Source organism: Ruditapes philippinarum, unplaced genomic scaffold, assembly GCF_026571515.1.
Source record: "Ruditapes philippinarum isolate M1 unplaced genomic scaffold, ASM2657151v2 ctg5025_1_1_1_1, whole genome shotgun sequence".
Classification (NCBI taxonomy): Eukaryota; Metazoa; Mollusca; class Bivalvia; order Venerida; family Veneridae; genus Ruditapes; species Ruditapes philippinarum.
The window spans coordinates 30083-42999 of record NW_026853935.1 but is presented as its reverse complement, the minus strand read 5'-3'; positions in this window follow the sequence as shown (position 1 = coordinate 42999).

The following is a 12917-nucleotide window of genomic DNA, read 5'->3' as shown; positions in this document are numbered from 1 at the left end:
AAACATGTGATCAAAGAGACAGTGTAGCAATTTTCAATATTTTCAAAGGATTTAAAATAATTATGATTTAAGAATAAAATATTGGGGAAGAAATTAAAAATGGTTCAATCATTATGGGACTTGAATTTTTTTGGTTTCTCTCTCTATAAGCATTAAATGGATAATCTTTTTATTTTTACCTTTACGGCATCTCTGTTTCAAAGCAATAGCTTGTAATTTACAATTATTAAACTTTAAATAAGGTATTATCATATATTTCATTTTAGAAGATATACATAGGAAAATAATAGCGAAAGAGAACTTTCTCATACTAGTAACTAGTAACTTAGTTAATAATTTGTTTATTTTCAACACTTAGTGATTGAAATTATTTTTTGTCCAATATGATTGCAGTATTTCAAATGAATTGTAACACGTATACTTTGGTAAATCGGCTAGTGAATCGACTGTTAATAAAGAAAATTCAAAAACAGTAAATTGGTTAGTGCTCACTCTTTATATTCATCTAAAAACAGATTTAAATTTTGAAAATTATTTAAATACTATCAAATCTAAATATCTAAGGAGTAGTATTACGCGTTTCAGAATTTCTTCGCATAATCTTAGAATTCAAACAGGTAGATATGGTAGGAATAGAATAGATAGACAGGAAAGATTATGCCGAGTGTGTCAATGCTCTGAGATTGAAGACGAGTATCATTTTATTCTTATATGCAGTGTTTACCATGAATTAAGAATTCGATTAATTAAACGTTATTTTTATCATAGACCCAGTATGTACAAATTCATAGAAATGCTTAAGTCAAACAATAAATCTGTTCTTAACAATCTTAGCAAATTTATTTATTTAGCCAATAAGAAAAGAAATGATTTATTGAATTCATATCCTAGACTTTAAGACTATAACTATATTCATTATATTCACTGTTAGACACTTTATTAGTGAAAAATTGCTGTTATTCAATATCTAATTCATGTTTATTAGAGCTTATTCTCCATATTGTATAAACTGAAACATTAATTATTCTCTTTCATTTGAATACCAACCGTGACAAAATGTTTTATATGTATTGATGTATAACGAGATACATGTAAATGTATAAGTTAAATAAAATTTTCTTCTTCTTCTTCTCATTAGTAAGCATTTACCAAATTAAATTGGTCAAATTAAATTTTGTAATGCTTACTTATAAACGCTAACCTATACTTATTTATTTTAATAACAATTATATTGTGGACACGTGATAAAAGACAGAAAAAGTACAATTGTTTATAATATACACAAGAAATTCAACCAAATAAGTACTTAGTGGAAGTTGATTAAGTAAACTGGTTTCGATCAGAAAGAAGACATAATTCGAAAAGCATTATTTTCATCCTTGACATAGATCAGTCAAATTTTATACCAGACAAAATTCCCCAGTCAAGCAAACACCCTAAAGTCTTTAATTAGCAAACAAACTATCGATCACGCTAAAGTAATTGAGCAGTAAATATTATATTCCAACATGCAATCTAAATCAAATTTACAGATTTCGGTCAATATCACATGCAATATACATCATCTGATGAAATACCGTAAATAACATAAGTGTTGGCAAATTGGCAGTAAATATTTTAGACATTTTGTTATTAAACAGTAACAAGAAGTCTTGCAATGTTTATCTCTAAAGTATCAGAACTAAGTGCCCGAAGATAGTTTAATCTAATTTCACAGCAAACGATATCCTATCATCAGAAAAAATATTGCAAATTCGCTAATCTGAAGAACACTTGAATTTTAATAACAAAGTACCTGACAGAATGAAGCGGTAAGTGTATGATAGTAATTGTTAGGTGCTTTCATTTTGGCGGATTTGTTCGTAGACTTGGGGTAACTGTATTAGCTGCTAGAGGCATCTACAGTACAGTATAACATACATATCCTGGTCAAATATCTATAATGTTAAAGACCCATTATACCCAGGAAAAGTAATTAAGTTTTATTTCACTAAAGTTTCTTATTTTTGATGTACTTTGATAGTTTCCAAAAAGTTTCTCATTGACCAATAATCTGAACCTTCTTTTTCTTCTGTTGCGTTTTGGCATTTAGTACGGTTGTAGTGATTTAGTATTAATTTTTTTAGATGATTTTATTTTTGCGGATCTGTTCGTACACTGGGGATAACCGTATAACATACATTTCCTGTTCAAATATCTTTAATGTTACAGACCCATTATACCCAAGAAAAATAATTAAGTTTTATTTCACTAAAGCTTCTTATTTTTGGTGTACTTTGATAGTTTCCAAAAAGTTACTCATTGACCAATTACCTGAACCTTCTTTATCTTCTGTTGCGTTTTGGCATTTAGTACGATTTTAGTGAATTAGTATTTTGTATGGAAGTCGAAATACTACTTTGTTTACATTTTGCTACTTTTATGAACACACTGTGCACTCATCATTCACACTTGGATATGCATAATGTCAATTTTAGATTAAAAAGATGTAGCAGTGATCCTGGAAAAACAAGACTTTAAAGTCACAATTCTAAAATAGCTGCGTCGTATATGACATTTTACGGTAGGTTGTGAAAGGGAAAGCTTCTTAGAATATACATGCAATATGGCACGATTCATATTTCATACTCAATTGACTTAATTATCAATATTGACTTAGAACTTTTAACAAACATAGAGCACTGTAAATAATCATGCTTTTATAAAATACCTTCCCAAGTTCATGAATTTTTACGCTTTTATTAGAGTCAATTTGCTTCATGTGTTATTTTACAGTCTTTTACATAGATTTACAGTTTGATTAGCTTTTAATAAAGATTTAACTTTTGCCATATCAAAGCAAGTGATAAACAAATTTATCTGTTAACTAAATGAGCGTGCACTCAATTGTTCTACTTTAATTAAACGTTTATTTTAGATTTATTACAAATGAGTCTTGACGGGTCAATCTTAATTGCACAGGAGTTTAGATTAAACATTTACCCTCCAGACAATATCACTGATATAACATGTTTTAGTCAATTAAAGAGTTGCAGTGTTGCACTTAAGTATTGTTGGCATTTAGAATACGTAAAATGAAAGGAATCTTCAATGGCATATGAGAATAATGCAAGATCGTTTGATTGTGCCTGCTCATGGACTACAGTGGCAAACTGCGTGCAAGAAAAAGTGAAAATTTACATTTATTCAAGTTATTTTGGTTTGTACTTTATGTTCATGACACATTCAGACAAAGGACATTTACGGAGAGAATTAAAAACAACAACAATTAAATAACACATTTTTAAGCTTCCTACTTCATCCGTAAATTTATTTTGTGTTATTTATTATTTAAATAGAGCATATTGAAACAATTGATGGAATTTTCCAAAAATCTATACTATAAGTTCAATTTATGTAGACATTTTCATTGTTTATACCATATTCTTTCTATAACCCCAAAAAGTAGCCATTAAGAACGTAAATTGTCTTAATTTTCATTATGAAAGATATAAAGTTGCTATATCAACCATCAAAATATATATAAAGTTAAGGTACCCATGCTTTAGAATACATGTATCGCTTTTAATCTTATAGAAAGAATAAAGCATATTAAAAAATAAAACAAACACAAAATCATATTTGCAAATTGAAAGAATATTCAAATAATATCTCGCAATTCATTATATTGGTTACCAAAATACAAAAACACTTGCCAATTTAAATTTTGATATAAAACAGCCAATGTTTATTTTCATATCTTATAGCTGATCTACAACAAAGATTTCTGTTTCATTAATCTACTGACCTCTCTTTGCTTTACTTTCAAGGCGTTTACACATGGCATTGAAGCAATGAATAAACGAAATTTCTCCCAGCTGACAGTGATCATTGAAGTACGTATTATTTATGTCTTTTTTCCTTGATACCTATATGGTTGCCGATCAACCAGGATATAATTAATAAGTTGGTGAAACTGAATAAAACTATAGTGTTACATAACATTTGGTGTCTATATTGGAAAGCACTCGGCGTACGTAGTGTAACTGATGCAATTTAAACTATGTAAAACAACAAAAACAACAAAGACAACAACAACAACAAAAATTCATTGTCTTGATATGAAAGATACATAATTGAAAGCAACAAATACTGAAACAACAATGTCATTTTTTTATACTATTATAGAATTGTAATGAAGTATTTACTCGCTTTTACCTTCAAACTAAACTAGCAAATACAATGATTTAGTAATATACATCGATTGAAAAAGTGGACTGAATCATAAATATAAAATATTTGGGGAACTTGCTGTCAAAACGTTACCCCTTAACATTTTGTCTAACGAATTGGTCCAGCTTAGATTTAAGAAACAGTCAAATCAAATTGTAAGAATTTTCATTATTATCATATAATACAAATGTTGAACTACCAACAGCATGGTTGGTTGGTTGGTTGGTGACAAAGGGTTCAAGCATGATAAAGATTATAAAATGTTATAGCCACAATGATAACAGTAAATCTGAGACACTGGCAAACTTAAAGTGTTCTTTTTTATATAAAAATCCCTGACAACAATATATCGAATTAAAAAAGGTCAAATGAAATCAATGACTTTTCAAACATTTTTTTCCATTCCATCCATTTTCTTCTCCACAGGAACAGCTGATGATTTTGAGAAAAGTATTAAGCATAAAGAAGAATACAAACACATTTTTGTATCGCAGCTGCATCTCCGACATTCTGAACAATGTTGTATTAAAAACACAGTTAATTGAAGTTAAAAAAGCTCTATAGACTTATATAGCAGCTAAAAGGTGTTTTAAAATAATAACTTCATGCATTGAGAAGATTATAATAACATCAACTTGCAAAGTCTAACTATATATAAACAATACTTCAGCAGGCTTTACGTGGTATATACAGGTATCTTACTATTTTTTGTATATGTTTTACAAATGTAATTGAAAGATGATGGGTAATTTGTTTTTTGTTTGTTTGTTTCATTTTAAACCTTATTCCAACAGTATTTCAGTCATATAGGCGGGTAGTTTCCTAACTATCGTTCCTGGAGATTAACACCAGTACTAGACTACCTTCCTCCGCGCTAAACTACTGCTTCCCTCGGGGATCGAACCCACGCCAGAGAGGTAACTGGATTAGAAGTCATAGACTCTAACCCCTCGACCACGGAGGCGGTTGATGGGTAATTAATGAATAAAAATAACATTTATTACGTCTAAGTCCTCGAGTAAATGTAGAGTTATTTTTTTCTTTGTTTTATAAAAACATTTGAAACTTGGAGATGCTCGATGGTAACAAGCCAAATTACAGTTTCTGTCAATATGATAAGTAAATAATATAACATCCAATATCTCCCCACACCGGCATCACTTCTCTATACTGTAGTGTTGGCGGCATTGATATTTTGAAAGGTACATCCATAATTACATAGATATAAAGGTTATGGTTGTCAAACGTAATCTTATGAAACAAAATCTAATAATCACTTATTCAGCAGCTAGGATTTAATAAAGGCAATAGCCAGCAACGTGACTGTCTCCGTTTGGTTACTGGAACTATTAAAACATTCAAAGAAATGAAATTTTTAATAGTGTATATTTCAATATTTGAGAACATATTATGAACTGTAATACACAAACACATGCTCCAGGAAATGAACTCATATCCGAGCAAATGTCTGTCATTTAATGTGAGCAAATTCTTATCTTTTATATTCCTTTTTCCTCCAACAGAGTTCTTTGCACTATTCCATTCATTAGTTTATTGTTCAATTGCTGTCTGGTTGTAAGGGCTTATCTCCTTGTTTGTGTTATCTTGATTGAATTAGTGATGGTGTCAGTCTTAATTTAGTTTTACAGACGACTAATTAATTGTAATTTTGTAATTAAAACTATTTTGATCAAACAAAAGATAAAGTCTACTACAGCATTATTTCTCAAATAGCATCAAAAAATCTTTTCAAAAATGTCGCAGGTCAAAGAAAAATCATTTTCATCTACCAAGTTTCAAAGCATGTGAGTGGGGTTCTAAGTTACTTACACTATTTTTTCATCTAGTAGAATATTAACGTAAAGAAATATGCACTTATTTATACTTAAACGTTCCATGTTTACTATCATTAACATGACATAAATACCCTTATTGCCAGTCCTTTTCAAAGAAATATAGCAAAAGTGAAAACGGTACATGTTAGCAACAAAATATATATACTGCAGTATATATCTCAAGTCCGACAGATTTCTATCTTACAAAAATGTTTATACGTTGTTGTTGTTATTTTTTCTTATTGAATTTAATTATCAGAAATGTTATTGCTCGAAATTATAATCATTAATTCAAAAAGTATGTTGCTTGTTAAACAATATAAAAAGCAAATTCATTAAAGTAAAAAGCAATGTCAGATTTACAACTTGTTAATTATTAATAAACTTGTACTAGTATTTGTTGATGATAATGAATTTGACATATCAAAGTTATAGGAAGTATATAAAATACAATTTTTTTTTTAAATCTAAGAGGACATTGATCCTGTTTTTTTAAATTGATATTAAATATACAAAATTATCATAGAAGATATCATGTTATATCTTGAAATATCAAGGCATAGATAAAATTCCAGAGCCTCATTATTGATAATCCATGGAATCTTTTTCAATTTAACATTTCACATTTCATCTGCTTTGATGATCGGACATGATTTTAGTTTTATCCTTGGAATATTCTACTCCAGGAATATTACAAATGTTCACAAGTTAAACCATACGGATTGCTGGGTATAGGTTTTTCCCCTGTGTCTATCTGAGAGAGAAGAAGCATGTATTTTGTGTACATTGGTGAGACAATTCTCTTATGCCTGTAGACATAATACAATAAACTTCTTGATGTATGTTCCTGGATTAGTTTGTAGTGACATTAGATTCCTTGATCGGCATTTAGAATAAGTTGAGAGATTCAAACTACATTTATCCCGTCGCATGTGTCTCGTTAATTAAGAGTTATATTTATTGAATATTAGTATTATTCTACTAAATAATGTTATGATGGTGTTTGTAATTAAGACATTATTCCCACATAGGAAGATCTGACTGGGTTTACAAATGGAATGGTCCAAACTGGAACATAAGCTGTGTTAATGTACCCGCTCTCATAACTCTGGTTTTCAGCAACGTCGTTAAACTTGTTTATTTTAACTACTCGACCTGTGATTTTAGCAATGTTTAGTCGTTCAGATAAATACAAATTTGAAAGATATTGTTCTTCTATCGAGGCGATAAAAAGAATAACATCAAAACGATTCATCACTTTAACGATGTTGGCTATTGCTCGTGTAGCACAGACGTAACTTCATATTCAAAAAGTAGAACTTTCATTTGGATAACATATACACAAAATAATATTTTTTTAGGTAAAACCAGTTAATGTACAGAGTTGATAAGAAACACAATCAAAGTTTAAACAAGCTACATCATTTTATGTTACACCTTGTAAAGAAAATGTAACTGATTTAGATGATAATTTTCAATAGCAATCGTTCTGGATTATGTAAAATTAATCAACAACGAAACAACAAAACGACAAAAATTTATACCGACTTTCAAAACGTTTATGAAGACTATGAAACAATCAACGTCTTTTTTTTTTAATTCTCAAAAAAGTATGTCAAAATTGCAACGTTTTCATACACCTCTTAATAATCTATATAAACCTTCTGCAATAAAATATCATATTTTATATTAGATTGCTCATCAATTCAATTTAATTTCTATTTTAGCATCGGCGGAAAAGCTGAATTACACAAGTTATCGGACGATTGCTGTTAAATTGTATTTAACAACGTGAATCCGTGCTTTATTAACATGGATCAATTCTGATGCAAATTTAATTGAATTATCGCTTCGAATAAATTGCTTTTCTAGACAATCTGTGTGAATGATAATGAATATGTTTCACTGTTTGGTGTGCTTTGTTTACATTTGTAGAACACTTGGCGAGAAAGTGGTTACCTTGAAAGATTGGTTTTATTATGTATATGACAGAGGTATATTTCAAACTGAGCATTTCTTTTGTATTGGGAACGTCTTCCGGCCAGCGTACACACACATGCGAACTTTCGAGGACCTTTAATGTTTCTGATTTAATTTTTATATAGAGCAATTTGATTGTGAAAACTTAAAGTAACAATTGATAAGTCTCGGGACTTATGTGACTCAAATGCTAAATGTGTTATGAATATACATACAAAGTTCAGCCAAAAGGTCGTTTAACAAACGAGTTAAAGATATTCCGAAAGAAAATTACAGGTAATTCTGGTCAAAGTACAAAAGAAAGTGTGGCCGAAAAAGTGATTTGATTTTATCAGCTTCGAGAGTATTTGTATTTAACCAATCATAAATGATTTCTCTAAGTGAGGACAGAGAAAAAACCGTCTTAACAAATTAATTTTCATTGCACACGTCAATACAAAAACAACGCAAGAATGCAATTTCGTTATGGAGTTTTGCAGTCAAATATTCTATTTCATTATTACGCTCTCTCTTTATACAAATTATATATAAAGTTGTAATAAATTTCTCATATACTCGGTATTCAGTTATTTAGTTTACGAATTCTTGATAAGAAACAAATTAGAATCTCAGAAGACGCATAATTGGTATATTACCTTGGTGATGATTAGCGGTAAATAAAGGCAATAACTACATTTTATATCTGATCAAAACATTTGATTGGGAGCTACATGCTAAGTTACCTCTCACTAAACAAACCAAATCTATGTTGAGTTATTTCTTTTCTTATTTAATTTTCTTAGAATATCATGTAGATATGCTTTTTACTACATCAATAGATTATTTCATAAATTGTATATTATTATATCATTTTGGGTATAAATCATCAAAACACAAAGTTTAGTGAGGCTGAACGTTTTAACCATTTCATATGAAATAAGTCTTTTCCGTAGTGAAACTTATACCTTTTTACCAATACAAAACTGTCAAAGAAAATTTCATTGGTTGCAGTACTATATTTATTTCTATTATTTCAAGCGTCGCATATGTACTCACTTTTTGCCAATTATAATACATAAATATTTCATTTTAGTTGCTTGAATGACAATGAGCTATAACTGTTGCATGCCAAAAGCAAAATCGCCCATGTAAGAACTTAATGACAACAAAAAAATACTTTCATGGAAACTCAACATGTGAAAATTCATTTTCCATATATTGTAAAAATATCAAATATTCTTCTCTAAATATTTTTGCGAAATATGAAATATCGATTTTGATTGATATATTGTAGAATTTATAATTATAAATATCAAACCATAAATACCTTTCATTTACGGTATTATCCAATATGAAACATAAACAAATTCCAAAATTTCATTTTTGAAAATCCAGGGAGGGCATTTTACTTCGTCATTTCAAAGCTCAAACGAATTCATTAACAAACTTATATTAGATGTAATAATCCTATAACGCGTATGTGATAACCACAAGTAAAACACTCCGCACGCTATCAGTTGGGAAAAACTATGCAATATTTGCTCTTTCAAGAACAAGCTTGTCTTTCTGGCTATTGGAGAAAGCGTTTTAGCGTGCTTACACGCGGATAATAGTAAGTATACTAAAAGGACGATCTATATTGAATGCAGTACGTTTGCAAGTTTTTTTTTTACCTTTTAATGTTATAAAAACAAAATGCTTATTTTTTTTAGGAGAGAGAGAGAGAGAGAGAGAGAGAGAGAGAGAGAGCATATGAAAAGTGAAGAATTCAGCAGTGTACGTTGGGAAAAGAATCATTGTAACGTATCACGTGGTACATAACAATATTATTTTCTACACCTTAAACCATTTCAATCTGTCAAATTATTGTCGAAAATGGATAGATAAATGATATATTTTAATATGAGCTTTAAAGATACACTACGCTAATCTTTAAGCAAAATAATTTTATCGCAGAAATTTATTGAAATCTATGAAATTTTTACTGAATATGTCTTATTTGAATAAACGAATGTACAAACTACGTATGGGAAGCTGCATTCCCTATAAGGTCAATTTAAATTTGTCCTCTCTTAAAAAAAATGCATTTTTTAATGACGTTATATTGTGGCCTCTTATAGTGTGGAGTTTAAAAGATAACATATCTACTTTGTGTGAAGTCGAAACATGTTGATTTTATATTTACAAAGAGACAGTGTAGCAATTTTCAATATTTTCAAATATCGAACTTGAGCATGATACATCTTTAATATGGCATTGCGAGTAATTGGTCACAGGTTTTGAAACATTAGATTTTTTATGTCTGTAGTAAATTCCTGTACCCACTGGACTTTTTGATACACTTGCCTTGTTTTGAATTTAAACCGGACATTTCTAGTAGTGATCATTCGAGGAATTTAAAATGATTATGATTTAAGAATAAAATATTGAGAAGAAATTTAAGAAGGTTCAATTAGTATGGGATTTTAATTTGTTTGCCTTCTCTCTCTATCAGCATAAAATGATTAAATCTTTTTTTACCTTTAGACAATTTCTGTTTCAAAGCAATAACTTGTTATTTACGATGATTTAACTTTAATTGTATCATAGTTTGGAGACCTTTCTGTTGAAAATGTGTCAGAGTTGAATCGTATAAATATACATGCAAAGTGCGTTAACTGGAGTGCAGGTATTTGTTACCCGCACTCTAGGGCATGCCCATTAAATGGCTCATTTTTGCTGGGGTTTACATATTGTGACGGAGGAGAAAGAGAAAGCCACAGAAATATCACATTCAGATGCTCGTTCATTGGTTACTTTTTCCCGGGGTTTCATATTGTGACAACAGGGAACGTGTTTTTATGTTTGACTATGATACAAAGGAGAAAGAACATCAAAACACTCGGCAAACTGATTAATACTCGGCGGCTACGCCCCCTCGTACAAATCAGATAGCCTCGTGTTTCGATGCTCTTTCTATTACATAAAGAATTATCAAATATTTCATTTTTAGAAAATATACATAGGGAAATAATAGTGACAGAGAACGAGCTTATGCTAGTAAATTTAACGTCGTCGTTATTTCTATTCAGTTAATAGAAATATTAATGTAATGGAAAGAAAAAGAAAGGAAAAGAAGAGAAAATAGTTTATTTCTGACACTCATTTTTTAAAGACAATTATATTGTGGCCACGTGATAAAACAGAGAAACGTACAAATGTTTATAGTAAACACAAAAGATTTAACCAAATAAGTATTCATTGGACTTTGATTAAGTAAACTGGTTTCGATCAGAAAGAAGACATAATTTGAAAAGCATTATTTTCATCCTTGACATTAAAAAGTGTATAGATAAGTCAAATATTATATCAGACTAATTTCCCAGTCAAGCAAACTCCCTCAAGTCTTTAATTAACATTAAACAAACTATCGATCAAGCTAAAGTAATTGATGTAGTAAATATTATATTCCAGCATGCAATCTACATCAAATTGACAGAATTCGGTCAATATCACATGCAATTTACATCATCTGATGAAATACCGTAAATAACAAGTGTTGGCAAATTGGCAGTAAATATTTTAGACATTTTGTAATAAAATAGTTACAAAAATGTCTTGCAATGATTTTCTTTAAAGTATCAGAACTAAGTGCCCTAAGATAGTTGAATCTAATACCATTTGATTCTTATTATTGAGAAATGTTTTTACCACAGATTTACGCAAACTTTATACAAACAGTTCTACTTTCAACGATTTCCTCCCAACAACAGGTTCACTATTTGTAAACAAATGACTTTACAACATCTTCAGTATTGTGTTTCGGTATATTTTTGCCAAAGATATAGACGAAAATTTGTAGATAAGCTGCTAAATAAAAACATCGAATTTGTATACTTAAAGTGACGAATTCCATATCACTTGGAATGCATCTTGTATTAAAGGCACATTATGCTTTAGAATACATATTTATTAAATTCTTTAGAAATGCCAAACATGTGTTAAGTTATGTTTTAATAATTGAATTAAATCATGTTAGATGCTTAACAACTGAAGAAAGTGGCGTTGAATATACATTGATGTGTCGTAAAAGTAGCGAAATGTAAGAAAAATATGAACAAAATAGTAATTTGACTTATCACTATGATTATACCAACTGCCAACAGAGCAAAAAGAAGCAAAGATAGTTCATGTATATTGGAGGTGAGTGTTTTTGAAAACGGTAACAAGGTACCAAAAGTAGAACGTTTTTGAGAAATTAAAAAGATAGCATTTGTGAGGCATAATTTGCTTTTGATATTCCATTTCATGAATAAAACGACATTTTATGACAAGCTGTATAAAGCATATTTTTAAATACATTATTAATATACTGTATATTACTTTAGAGTTTACAATTTTTATTTCATTCCATCAATTAGCCACTACTCTACGAATTGGTAATCATGGAGTTGAAGTACTTAACTACGTTTGATGATATACACAATATGAATTATTTCGGCTATTTTAAGAAATATAAGTTCATTATAAATTTAAACAAAGAAACAACAACATATTTTTATTTTAATATTATAATAATAATTATTTGAAACGAATGAGAAAATATAAACTGAGTTATATTGGTTTATTTATTGTAGGTTTTCTTGGAATGAGTTGATATGTTTGAAGAAGAAGAAAAACCTTAACCGAATGAGAAGATGTTCAAATTAATAATATATTGCAGGGGATAAGTTCAATTTGACCAGGAAAATAAACAAACTTTCATTGCTATCTGACCATTGATAAGTAACGTTCAGTGCACCAACAATATTTATTTTGATACCAGTTTTATGTTCATCTTGGCAGCATTCATGTCTAATCGCACGTGCTATCATAGAATAATTTCTCTCAGCTTCTTGAATTTCACCAAAGTGAAAGTAAGCACATACTAAA